Raw genomic sequence first — 14,646 nt, 5'->3', positions numbered from 1 at the left:
AAACATCGATGTGAGAGCAAAACATCGATCAGCTGCCTCCTGCACGTGCCCTGCTGAGGATGAGGATTGAGCCCATAACCCAGGCATGTGTCCTGACTCAAAATCAAACTGGCGACCTTTTGGCACATGGGACCATGCTCCAACCAACTGAGCCACACAGACCAGGGCAAGTCATGTTTTCTTTTGCATATCTTATTATACGAGCATACCTTCCAGACATATTTCATGAGTAGGTTCTGCAGTGAATCCTGTATTTTTATTTATTTTTAATTTATTTCCCTGCTTTATTGAGGCATCATTTACTTATCTGAAAATTTGCCTATTTAAAGTATACAGTTTGATGAGTTTTGCAATTGTATGTGGTCTTATAATCACATCCACAATCAAGACATAGGACATTTCCATTACCTAAGAAAGCGTCCATGTTCCTCTTTGCTGTTTATTCCTTTCCTGGGGCCCCATCACCAAGGAAACCACTGATCTGTTCTCTGTCCCTACAAAATTTTATAAAATTCATATGAATGAAATCATGCATTATGTACTTTAAAAAAATTTATTTTCTTTATTTTAGAGAGAGAGAGAAAGGGAGAGGGAGAGAGAGATAGAAACATCGATGCAAGAGAACATCAATTGGCTGCCTCCTGCATGTCCTCAAATAGGGATTTGGCCCACAATCCAGAAATAGAACTGGTGATCTCTTGGTGCATGGGTCGATGCTCAACCACTGAGCCACACCGGCGGGGCCAATATGTAGTTTCCTTTTTTAATTTGTATTATTTTTTTATCCTCACCCAAGGACATTTTGCATTTATTTTCAGATAGAGCCAGAGGGAGAGAGGGAGGAAGAGAAGAGAGAAACATCGACATGAAAGAGACACATCGAGTGGCTGCTACAACCCCAACTGGGGCTGGGGACAAACTGCAACTGAAGTATGTGCCCTTAGCGGGAACTGAATCCAGTCCAAACACTGAGCCAAACTGGCCAGGGCAATATGTAGTTTCTTGTATTAAAAATTCTTTTGTACAGTTAAAGGCTCTTAAAATTTCAATCATTTTGTTACCCATCAGTACTTTATTCTTTTTATTGCCAATTAGTATTTCATATATACCACAATTTGTTTACGCATTGAGCAGTTGATGGAAATTTGTGTTGTTTTCAGTTTTTGGTTATTATCAGTATAGCAGCTATAATCCATTTATACACAAGTTATTGTGTGACATACATTTTCATTCATCTTGGGTGAATACTCAGGAATAGGATTGTTCCATCATAGATATATTTAACTTTATAAAAAGTGGCCAAATTTTCTTTTTAAATTTTATTTCTCATAATAGAATACTCTAATAAGTCTTAATATATGAAACTATACATCAACATTGTAAACTTTACAAACTAGATGGAAGGCAAAATTAAAAATGGCTAACCTTTTCCAAAGTGGCTGTCCCACGCTGCATTCCCACCAGCAATGCAAGACAGCCCTGACTGATTCCCATCCTGGTTAGAACTTGGTGTTTTCAGTCTCCGAAGGTTAAGCCATTCTATCAGGTGTGAAGTAGATTCTCACGGTGGTTTTCATTTGTATTTCTCTGATGACTCACGATGTTCAACATCTTTCACTTGTTTTTTGGAGATATATATATATCTTTATATAATCTTTTCTTAAAGAGTGCCCATTCATATATTTTGCCCATTTTTTATTTTGCTGGAAGAGTTTTTCATATACTCAATACAAGCCCTAAGATTTGCAAATCTTTTCTCCTACTCTGCAGTTTGCTTTCTTGTTACTTTAAGTGTGTTTTTTGATAGCAAACATTAAAAAAAAATTGTTGCAGTCTATTTTCTCTAATTTCCTTCTATTTTCATGCTTTTCTGTTGCTGCTGAAGCTCTCATTGCTTAATTCAATTTCACACAAAAATTTTATGTGCTTTAGAAGTTTACAACTTTAAGCACTTTTGTTATGTCTGTGACTCATTCTGAGTTAATTTTGTGTTTGTTGTGAGGTAAGGGCTGAGGTTGTTTTATGTACACAGACATCCATTTGCTTGAGCACTGTTAGTTGAGACAATTATAAATTTTTTCCATTAAATTACCCTGACATCTTGGTAATAAATCAAATGACCTTAGAAGTATAGATATATTTCTCTCTGTACTGCTCCAGTGATCTTTTATGTCTACCCTGTGCCAATTTCACACTAGATAGGCAACTGCACTTTTATAGTAAGTCTTCAAATCAGATGATATTAGTCCTTCCACCATTGTAAGTCCTTAAAATTGCATTAGGTATTCTAGGTCCATAATATAAAATTTAAAATCAGCTTATCAGTGTGTTGTAATAACTACATACAGTGCCAGTTGGGTAGTTGAAACAGTGGGTACTACTTTGTAAGGTATATGGTTGTGTGACCTCTATGCTGTACACCTGAAACTAAGGCAACATAATATTGAATATAAACTGTATTTGAAAAATAAAAATTAAAAATAATGCTTGCAAGAAAAAAAGTCTGGTAGGATTTTCAAAGGCATTGCATTGAATTTAGAAGTAATTTGGGGGGGGGGTGAGAATCTTGATGATATTAAAACTTCTAATTCTCGAATACTGAGTAGCTTTCGTTCACTTAGATATTCTTTAATTTCCCTCAAAGTCTTTTGTAATTTCTAGTGTATAGGTCTTAAATATCTTTTGTTGAGTTTATTCCCAAGTATTTTCATTTTTGATGCATTTGAAAATTGTTTTTTATTCCTCTTTACTGCATTTTTTGGATTGTTTGAAATTTTTAAGAAGTTCATTTTAATGTGCATATTGGCTTTTTAACTATACTTCTTTGCATTTTTGGCTATTCTAAAGGTTATATCTTTACCTTTTCACAGACCAAGTTACAATTAACATACCACTTCATGTAAAATATAGAGCCCTTCCAACCCATAGATATGTATCTCCTACTTGTTCTTTATACTACACCTCCATCCAGTATCAACAACACAAGAAAAAATTATAATTTTGGCTTTAAACACTGCAGTAAAGACTTAATCTTGCTCAAAGAGACACTTAGCTTTTGTCCTTGGCTCCTGTAAGATGATTTCTAAGCCCTTGGAATATCCTGCCTGATGTGAGTATCAATTTACCTGGGGGCTTTGAGCCACACCAAATAGTGACAATATAATTTATGGTGGGACTTTACTTTATATGGTTATCAACTCAACCTCTGGAAGGGCTGGAAACTAAAGTTAGACATGCAGGTGGTCTACCATACCTATGCCACGGAGCCATGCAACATCTTTGGACACCACAGCTCAGTGGGTTTCCCTAGCTGGCAGTACTCCATGTGTACTGTCACGCAGCATTTCTGGGAGGAGTTAGCACTTCTCATGACTCCGCTGCGAAAGAACCACTGGAAGCTCTGCCCATGAACTCTCCTGGACTCTGCCATGAGTCTTTTCCTTGACTGATTTTAATCTGTGTTCTTTCACTGAAATAAACCATAACCACGGGCATAATTGCCTACAGGGAACTATGAGAGTCCTTCTAACGAGTTAGGAAATCCCAGCATGATCTTGGGGACCCTAACATTCCAGTAGGTATCAGAGTGAGATCTTATGGACTGCCCTCTAAACCCTTAAATACATAGATTTTGCAAAGACATTACGAGGCAAAAAAGTAAAAAATGTAGCTTTTGTATATACCAAGGTATTTTCATTTCTGACACTCTCCTTTTTGAGGACTTGTATTACATTTAGAATCATTTCCCTCCAGCATGAGTAACTTTCTTTAGACTTGTTTTTGGTAGTGCAGACCTATTGGTAATGCGTTCTTTCAGTTTTCCTTTGTGTGATAATATCTCTATTTCACCTTCATTCCTGAAGAATGTTTTTGCATCAGGTATCAAAATCTAGGTTGACAGTGGTATTTTTTTTTCTTCTTTTAGCAATTTAAAGATTCTTTTTTTCTTCTTTTTTTACTCTTTTCTGGTTTCCATAGTTTCTAATAAAAAGCAACTTGTTAATCATGTGATTATTATCTTGTATGTATTCTTTCACTTTCTCTTTTCAAGTTTTGCTCTTTATATATAAGGTTTCAATTATTTAATGATGACGTTCCAAAGCCAAGCCTTCTTATGTTGGTTCTGCTTGGTGTTTCTTGAGCATATTAAATTGTAAATATATGTTTTTGCAAATTTGGGAAAATTTGGCCATTATTTTATCAATTTTTTTCTTGCCCAGTTCTCTTTCTTCCTTGCTGATGGGATTCCAATTATATGTATATTAGACCATTTAATATAACCTATCAGACCCTTGAAGTTCTGTTCATTTAAAAATATTTTTCTCTCTGAGATTCACCTTGAATAATTTCTGTTGATCTTCCATCAGATTCACTCACCCTTTTCTCTGTCACTGCTATTCTACTCTAGAGTCCATCTGATAATTTTTCACTTCAGATGTTATATTTTTAAGTTTTAGAATTTCCATTTGTTATTTTTTTCTTGATTTAATTATTTCTCTGCTGAAATTTCCTATCCTTTCATCTATTATGAAAATTTTTTTCAACTTCATCACAGAGAGTCAAATGGCTGCTTTAAAATCCTTCTATGCTAAGTTCAACATTTGGATTATTTTAAGCGTATATTCTCTTAAGAGTATCGCAATTATTTTTTTTAGTTTAAATGTATTGAAAAAAATATTTTACTAATTTACCACTAGCACTTTACATTTGAATAAATAAAAACAAAAAGTCTTTCTATTAAAAAAAAAAAGTTCCTTTTTTTTTCTGGTTCTTCATTTGTCAAGTAATGTTGATTATATCCAGTACATTATGACTGTTAAGTTGTGAAAACTGGCTTCTGATATCTTTCTCTGATAAAACTTGTTTACTTTGTTTTGGCAAGCAATTTTCTTGGATTGTACTAGCACTGAAAACTCAATTTCTTGTGTAGCAGGTCCAAACTCAGTTTATATCTATTTTCTTAGCAGAGCTATTTTGAGTCTGTTCTGCACATGAGTGTTTCAAGAGTCATCGAGAGAAAGAGCAGATAAAATGTATAGAACCCCTATCTGACCATTTTTCTTATAGGGCTTCCCCTCTCTCCTAGGTGACTGGTTTCCTCAGATTTAGTCATCCCAGGACAAAAGCCTGCAGTTTTTCCACTAGTGCCCTCACTGAATCCCCACTGACTATACCTGGTCCCAGGCTGAAAGGACAATAATGAAAATTCACCCTACACAACTCCTTCCATCCTCATGAAGCCCCCGTGAGGATCTCTTTGCAGCACTCACTCTCCAGTGACTTCATCTAGTGACTTCTCACATTATGTCCAGATTTTCTCTGTTTTCTGCAGAAAGATCTGTATCTTATTCAGCAATGACCCTATATTTTACTCATAACCTGCTTCTCACTAGCAAATTGGGGTTTTGCCTATGTGTGTGGCACCCCATGGTTGTCTGCAGGGATCTGAGCTTTACAGGTATTGATTATTCTTAACTAAGTGACATTGAGGATTGCCATTTAAATTCTTATTAAATTCAGTACAAATTGATGCCAAATACATTCCTACATATAAGATAATGGTATACTAGCCATGACTTACATTTAGAATGTAAAATTAATTTATACTTTTTGAAATGAAATAAATTGAGCCTAGGGAATAATTCCACTTGGTGCCGATAGCTATTTCCTTTTTAAGAAAATAATATTTATATATCAACAGTACCTGAAAACGTCTTCACTTTCATAAGATTCCAAAAGTGTTATATTATCAGTAGGCACATAGGCATATTAGGCCTATCTTACCCTTTTTTTCTTCTTCGTTTTTCTTATTTTAATACATTAAATCATGGGATGATAGATTACAAAGTAATAGATACCTGGAATACTTACTTTCCATGAGATTCTCCAGTACTGGCTATGGAAAGGGCTTGGAAGTCGCTTCATACTGTTTCCCTCCTCTCCACGTGGCCTTCCATGTCTGTGTCTCCCCTTCATGACGCAGGCTTATCCACTTGTCCAGGCAGTGTCTTCTATCACTTCCTTCCAGCCAAAGGGCACGGCATGGCAACGTGGCTTCCATCTACTCCCTTTACAATTGACTTAATAAATATGATTTGTTACTTTATAATATTAAAATTAAAACCCCAAGACACTAATATTTTCAAGGTCTTTCCACTCTCAAGGTATTATTTTGATATTTAAAACACTTGATTCTTTTTTTTATACTCTTATTGCTATATAAATCTCTCTTCACCCTTTTTACTGAGAAATAGTTGACACAATCACTGCATATGTTTAGCATGCTGGTTTGATTTACAGGTATTGTGGCCCCATTATTTTAACAAGAGCAGGGATAGGAACTGCATGATGATTAACTGTTGCAGTTATCAGCTAAGCCATTTGGGAGAAGAATTCTAACGCTATAGAAAATCTGGTAATGCAGACATTCCAAAACCTAGCTGTATGTTTCATCGCTGATAAATAAATCCCATCTGACCTGGGCCAAGCTACTCAAGAGGAATTCTTTTCCTCAGTTTTCTCACCTGTGATAGATAGATAGGCTTATAAGGTTGTGGTAAAAATAGATGAAATAGCCCTGGCCGGTTGCACAGTGGTTAGAGCATCAGCCTGCGGTCCAGAGAGACCCGGGTTTGGTTCCCGCTAAGGGCATGTAACTCAGTTGCAGTTTGGCCCCGGCCCCGGCTAGTCATGCAGGTGGCAGCCACTTGATGTGTCCCTTTCATGTCGATGTTTTTTTTCTCTCTCTCTCTCTTCCTCACTCTCCTTCCCACTCTATCTGAATAAAAAATGGAAAAATGTCCTCGGGTGAGGATAAAAAAAATAGATGAAATAAAGAATATGAAGCAGTTGGCACAGTGCTGAGCACCTAATATCAGTTCATCAAATATATCTGCTAAAAAAAAGTGTTGGTTTTGTAATGTGTTGACAATTGGGAGGCTGCAATACATTTCCCAGAATTCCCTTTCCTGTGCACTTTCATTTGAGTGGGTACAAAGGAGAGTTAGTGGAATATCTGGAGAACAAGGTAAAGCAACAATCATTTTGTAACTTACACACATTGATACCTATTTGCGAGCTCACATCATTGGTGTGAAGCAACCAATGGGCTTACAACTGCCCACCTTCTCTTGGAGACTTCTTCAGCTTCTCTGACTCCTGAACCATGTGTGTGTGTTTAGTTCCTTGATGAGGGGTCTCCAGTTCCACAAGGCAGCCATTCAATCAAGGTCAGAAGTCATGAGAACTGATGTAAGTCTTAGTCCATTTTTGTGGGCTCCAAGACATATTAGTGGGTTCCAGTCTGTCCTTTCTCTCTCTGACTCTACACCCATCTTCCCTTCCTGATGGTCGGCCCTGGGTCTCCGAGTTCCAGTGTCAGACAGGTCGGCAACAGAGTTACAGGGATGGCTGAGCCAGATCCCACATTGCATAGAGTCAAATCTCGACAACAAATCTCAATCTCTCTCTCTCCTTCTCCTACACATACACACACACACACACACACACACACACACACAATTTCTGATCGAATGTTGCCTGACAAACAATAGTTGACAGTCATTCAATTTGTAATATTCTAATTAAGTTAAAAAAACCTCATGAAGGGCTTGTGACCATGACTATTAATATAGTATGATGGTGCTCTTGAAAATACTATATAGTATTATGTTGCTATAAGCATTTGAAGAGTACCTGCCCTTCTAATAATAATAAAAATGAAATTAATGAATTTACTACACTATGTGTCAGGTACTATTTCAAATATTTCATAAGGAGCCTACAAAGTAGGTTTTATGACCTCCATTTTACAGATGAGGAAACCAAGGTCACAGATAAGTAATGTCCTGAAGTCATGCATTTAACACTGAGCCAGAATTGTGCCAACAGTACTGCTCCCGGAGCCTGTGCTTTTAAATACGACTCCGCGTGACTTTCTAAAGCCCAGGTACTGGGAGGCTGTGCAGCCAGTGACACTCACTAACGAGATCACTGCAAAGGAACTGGGTAATTGCTTAATTAAGATAGATGAGGACATGGCTGGGGGACAGTTCCCTGAGATTAAGACCGGAAAATGTTGATGACTTTCCAGCCTTCTCACTTAAAAGATTATGTTCTTTGTTCACCAGTTTTTGGGTGTGTTCCCCCCTCCTTTGATTATTCCTTTTCTGTTTCCACTGTTGCCTTCTACTCCTAGCTTTCTTCCTTTTTTTTTTTTTTTTTTCTTGCCAGCGCTCTAGACTGGACATATTTTAGGAGCAGCTTGTTACATGATATTTCTCTAAAAATAATGCAAGTCCAAGTATTGGCACTGGAATTAGCCCTGGAGGAACACCAATTGTGCGGTGCCTGGAAGGGGCATGGTGGCTCCGTCCCGGCCCTTCAAGCAGGACGAATCTCTGAGAGTTGGTATCTGATGGTGAGGTGTCCAGGCTAATGGAGAAGAGCGCACTCTAACTCCCCTGTGGGCTCTGCTGACTTCAAAGTGTGAGGCCTTGCTAGACACACATGTTGGGAAAATGGGTCTTATGGATTTGTAGATATGATCTGTCTCCTTTGCCAATTCTCGCTTCTCGTTTGACCTTTAACAGTCAGAGTCCCTCAGGGCTCTGTTCTCTCCTCTCATTAGAGTCTCATCCATAGCCATTCTATTCCAGTGCCAGTCTGGCAGCCAGGAGTGAAGAGTACGAGCTCTGGAGCAGACGGCCTGGGCTTGAATTCCGGTTCTGCATATCTCAGCTGAGGAATTTAATAATTCTGGGTCCCCGTGTTCTCATAGCCTGGGCTTGAATTCCAGCCCTGCAGATCCCAACTGGGTGAATTTAATAATTCTGGGTCTTGCCCTGGCTGGTTTGGCTCAGCGGTTAGAGCGTCGGCCTGCGTACTGGAGAGTCCCGGGTTTGGTTCCCGCTAAGGGCACGTGCCTCGGTTGCAGTTTGTCCCTGGCCCTGGTTGGGATTGTGTGTCTCTCTCACATCGATGTTTCTCTCTCTCTTCCTCCCTCTCTCCCTCCCACTCTATCTAAAGATAAATGCAAAAAAAAAGTCCTCAGGTGAGGGTAAATAATAATAATAATAATAGTAATAATAATAATAATTCTGGGTCCCTGTATTCTCATAGGTAAAATAAGATTAACAGCTGTACTTGTATCAGAGGGTTGTTAGGAAGATTAAACAATTTAGTTCTTAAGAAGGGCTTAGTTAGTGACAGGTAACCAGTAAGCATTTGCAGATATATCTAGTTTAGACTTTCCTGCTGTATTCCAGGCCCAAATAACTAACTGTAAATTTCTTATCTCTATTTGGATAAGATACAAATAAAATTTCCAGAACTGAACTATCTCCCCCCTAAAGCCTCTGGGGTCCCAGGGTCAGGATTCGCCCTGCCTGCCTCCACCCAGTCTGGAAACATGGGAGACACTTTCGCTCACTCCTAAATACCTTTCACATCCCTCTATTTCTAGCAGCTTGGACATCACTGGTGGGTAAAGTCTTCATTAACCTCTTTCTGGATCATAACAATAAACACAAATGGTCTCCCTATTTCTGTGCAAAGACCTCTCCAATTAACTCCCCATTTTCGAAAAGGGAATCTTTCAAAATAAAAAAATTAACAATGACTAGCACTCAAGAAAACCTCTCCCATGAATTTTCATTGTTGCTGGTTTTTAAAACTTCAGATCCTTATGCCTTTAAGACTAATGTGTTCTGTTCTGCTTACCTCTCCAGTTTCGGGCCTCGCTCCCACCTTGCCTCCTTCCTGTGGATCTTCTTGTAGCTCATTGAACTTGTCATTTCCCATCTCAGAACCTTCAGAGATGTAGTTCTCTCTGCTTAAAATGTTACTGCTTTCTCTTCTTGCCATCAGCCCTGTTCCCTCACCCCTCCACCTATCTGACGCCACCGGTGGGCAGTCACCACCATCTGCTTCCTGAACCATAACAATAAACACAAATGGTCTCCCCATGTCAACCCAGATGTCACTGCTTTCATCCCAAACCACGTGGTACCCTAGATGGACACACACCTTTGCTTATCCTTTGAGTCACCTACTGTATTCATAATTTAGTATTTTTTACTTCACTTCTGTCTTCCCACTACACTTCCCACTAGGCAAAGATGTTATCTTGTTCAGTGATGTATTCTGGCACATAGAATGAGTCCAATAAATAGCTGTTCAACGAACGAGTGAGCAAATATGCATATGGCTTTACTCATGTTGCCCACACCTTTGATTATGTCAATGGGCATAGATAAGGAATAACTTAAGCAACTGCCTCAGTCTGACCTCAAACCCATTTTAAAAAAAGTATCTTGAGTTCATAGATCCCTAACTTCTAGAAATATAATGTCCATTTAAAACAAACATTTTTTTCTTTATTGATTTTAGAGAGAGAAGAAAGGAGAGGGGGAGAGAGATAGAAACATCAATGAGAGAGCATCGATTGGCCACCTCCTGCATGACCCTGACTGTAGATTTGGCCCACAACCTGGGCATGTGCCCTGACCAGGATTCGAACCGGTGACCTCTTGGTGCATGGACTGATGCTCAATCACTGAGCCACACCAGCCAGGCAATATATATTTTTAATATTTTATTTCAAATTATCTTGGTATAATTTGGAACCATGTTTGATACCCTTAAATACATTTATTTTCTGTAAATGCAAATTATCTATCCTTTTTGCATCACTTACAAAGAAAAGTTCTGTTCCTACACAGTTTCTTTCCCAAGGTGTGCCTTTATTCCTGTCTGTGGCAGAACTCGAAGAACAATCAAATCTCATTGTGACCTTTTATTTTAACTTTGTCTCTCAGTGCCCACGATGAACCACAGATCATTGAACTGATAATTCTTTTCATCATTCCTCAGTGGCTAAATTACCGGGAAAGTGCAATAATACCCCAGGAACAAAAGAAAAGAAATGAAAGCCTGCTCCAAGGACACATCTACATCTTAATAATTTCTAGATTTTTTAAAAAATAAAACAAAGTAAAATGAATGAATCAGAAACTTTCTCAGACCTTTATTTCAGGAGAGCAAGATGAAATAAAAGCAAAGTGCCCTTGCTTATCAAATAGTTATCAACTTTGAGGCCACGTATAATAATAGTATATATTTTGTATTATCTTAGTATATTATATATAATCAAACAATTTAATAATATAAAGGGGTAGGCAAAACTAAGTTTACAGTTGTTATTTAAAAAAGACATGCAGATTATGATTATTACAATAGATTTATTAACTCTGTTTCTCGTAATAACAACTGTAAACCTACTTTTGCCCACCCCTGTATTTATTTTATACGTGTTATAACAAGTAAAAATTTTAAAATAGAACACAAAAGATTTGTATATAAATGTTTAATTCTAATACACAAGTTTTTGTTTGGCTTGTTTTTGGTCCCAAGCAAAATTTCCTCAAATGTTACCACCTGTTTTCTCTCCCTCTTGATTCACTTATGAGAATTACAGATGCATTTTCTTCTCTCTGTTGGATGGAGCACCAGAAAACATTTTATTTTTCTTTCTTTCTTTTTTTCTTTATTGATTTTAGAGAGAGGAAGGGAGAGAGAGAGAGAGATAGAAACATCAATGAGAGAGAACATCAATTGGCCTGCCGCCTCCTGCATGCCCCCCACTGGGGATCGGGCCCATAACCTGGGCATGTGCCCTGTCTGGGAATCGAACCAGCCACCTCTTGGTGCATGAGTTGGTGCTCAACAACTGAGCCACACCGGTCAGGTCATTTTATTTTTCTTTATAGTCTGGTTACACTTTTCTGCTTTGCTTGATCCCTAGACTTTTTAGGGATTTAAAATTGCAGGTAAAAATATTTTCATCACGCCTGTTGAGTTGAACAGGGTTGTTGAGGTGGGTGGACTATGTAGGTGTCAGAGCATACAGGGCTTCTCCTGAGGCTCATTTATCTCCATGTTCAAAAGGAGTCATGGGAGTTTGGGATGTTTCATCTCTTCTCTATATTACCTATTTAGGCTTTCCTCCCAAATCTTCTGAATTAATTATATTTTCCAGAAGTACAGCTTCTAGGTGATAAAGAATCCCACAAAAATATTGCCTTCTATGTGAAGGAGCACATCTCACTACCTAAATGATTTTCAAAATTTCAAAAATAGCATTCTTATGATAGTAATTAAGGAGTTGATGTTCATTTATATAAATGGGTATAGCTTTAAAGATTTTCTTTAGGTGGTTTCTCTTTCTTAACAAAAGAGCCCCACTCTTGTTTTCTATCATCCCATGGCCTGCCCTAGAGGAGTAAACTTTTGTTGGTTTTCAACCAATCAGAATCCATTCTACCCCAATTGTTATTGGGATCCCTCACTTGCCGCTCTCAGATGGTCTTGGTGGTACCACCTTCACTCTGGCCTAGGGATGGTGTCTAAGCCAATCTCGGCCACATGGAACCTCATAAATCTCCTGTCCATAGTGATTGGTGTAGAGATAGAAATGTGATCATATCAATGCCACTGAGATATCATTGAAATATTTCTTAAAACTTTTTGGAAAAGAGACTGGTGTTTTTTTGGGGGGGTTGTATTTAAAAATGAGGAAGATACATGTTCAGAGGTGGTTGTGATTCAGCTACTGTTGAATCTCACAGCCTTTTACGACCTTGAGATAAAGTGAAACCTGGGACCTTAAAATGTCACTAATGTCCTATCTTAATCAGTTTTCAGTCTCTGAGGGGATAGTGTGAATTATTTTTTGTAAAACATCTGATATCTCCAAAGATGAAATGCATGATGGGAAAACGTCAAGAATTTTGGAGGCTGTGGAGCCCAGTCTCATCAGTGGTCATACAAACAAGTTACAGCTGTGTGAAGAAAAGTAGATGCGTGTTTTAGTGCAGGTTCGTGCACCTGCAGGATACACTGAACAATTAATTAAATTAATTTTCCCCACATCAAATCGACAAAATCAATACATGGTGATGACATATATGCTAAAGAAGAGCCTCAGCAGAGTAGAACTGATAGGATTGTCATGGACTGAGGAACTTACTGGTGAACTGCAGCAAAATATTTCGATTTCTCTAGCTGATTCAGGCTCAGGCTTGGTTCATCAGTCCCTTGACTTTACTTTTGCCAAGTTGTAATGGTGTGGTCTAGCAGAGAAAGAATGAAACCTAGTCTCAGCCTACTCATCTGTATGAACCAGGCAAGTCATTATTTCAATACCCTCATCCTTCAAATGAACGAGGTAAATAAACATCCCCTAAAATCCTTTCTATTTTTTTGTTTTTGTCTATTTTAGTATTTTAAATACTGTTCTCAAATTTTTTATACTTAGCTAACATTTTTTTTAAATAAACTTTAATTATTAATCTTACAAATCAGCGAATGATCCTCAAAATGGAAGGGAGAGCCTATCATAACCAAGAGTAGATAATTTTCAAATTTTCATGCCTACTTCCACCACCTCTCCAGGATGTGCCAAGGTCTTAGGAAAAAAAAGCATATATATTCCAACTGATCCCCAATATATATGCCCTACCTCTATTTAAAATACTATACTAGATTAATTATTTCTTTCAGCTCAAGGTTTGAGGTCCATTTGATTTTCAAATTGAATCATCAAATACATTGTTAATGAACAAAAATTATCATTCATACTGCCGTGCTACCTGAAATATTCAGAGGTAGAAATTTGGAGAATGTTTTATTGAGTGTGATATCTAGTTTATTTACCATTTTACCCTAAAGAAAAGTACAGACAAATTAATTTTTTATTAATGATGATGATGGCAATGATAATAGTAGACATTTATTGAGTAAAAACCGAACAACATACACTGTGCTAAATTCTTTACCTGAATTATTGCACTCAATCCTCTGAAAAATGCTTTGAGATAGATGCCATTGGTGTTCAAATTTACAAATAGAGAAGCTTTGAAAAACTTGCCCCAAATTACATAATTGTAAAGTGGTTGAGCTGGGATTTGAATTCAGGCCTAACCTGTTCTCTTTACTACTATTGCTCCTATAACATTAATTGAGCACCTACTATCCTCCACGTCCCAGACATATGTTGAATGACTTCTATACATTATCTCACTTTCTCTGCACCAAAACCCCATGAGGTAATCATTAACATTCTTATTGAGTTGCAAGACAGGGGACTTCGATGTATTTGGATTATTTTATGCTTTAAATAAGTTTCCTTCATACCTTTATGAACTGTGTCCATTGTTGCACATATTAGAATAAATGTCAACCATCACAGAAAATGAGAGCTCCTGAGTAAAGGTGCCAGAATGGCCCCATCTACTGAAGGCAAACGCATATGGGAATGAATCCACTCCACACAGACAAATCAACTTAAAAAAAAAAAAAAAACCTTCTTAGTGAGTACTTTTAGTTCGAGCCAAGAAAGAGATAGTGGTTTATGATTCAGAACTAATGGCCTTTGCAATATTTTTAAAAAATAAAGTGAGCCCTGGCCAGTTTGGCTCAGCGGTTAGAGCGTTGGCATGCGGTCCGGAGAGACCCGGGTTCGGTTCCCGCTAAGGGCATGTACCTCGGTTGCAGTTTGTCCCCGGCCCTGGTTGGTCGTGCGGGTGGCAGCCACTCGATGTGTCCCTTTCACATCGATGTTTCTCTCTCTCTCTCTCCCTCCCACTC

General features: G+C 37.9%; 1 long non-coding RNA gene across 1 annotated transcript; it reads right to left on the bottom strand.

Moving 5' to 3' along the window:
• Positions 1–398: 398 nt before the first annotated feature.
• LOC118623182 lies at positions 399–6,056 on the bottom strand. The gene is made up of 3 exons (XR_004958259.1): positions 5,872–6,056; positions 1,426–1,617; positions 399–494 (listed from the first exon to the last, which is right to left on the bottom strand). It is a non-coding gene; the product is annotated as an uncharacterized LOC118623182 (long non-coding RNA).
• Between the last annotated feature and the right edge of the window lie 8,590 nt (positions 6,057–14,646).

Source organism: Molossus molossus, unplaced genomic scaffold (genome assembly GCF_014108415.1).
Source record: "Molossus molossus isolate mMolMol1 unplaced genomic scaffold, mMolMol1.p scaffold_m16_p_10, whole genome shotgun sequence".
In the NCBI taxonomy this organism is placed as follows: domain Eukaryota; kingdom Metazoa; phylum Chordata; class Mammalia; order Chiroptera; family Molossidae; genus Molossus; species Molossus molossus.
The sequence above is the reverse complement of the archived record's forward strand: the minus strand, read 5'-3'. Positions and strand labels throughout refer to the sequence as shown.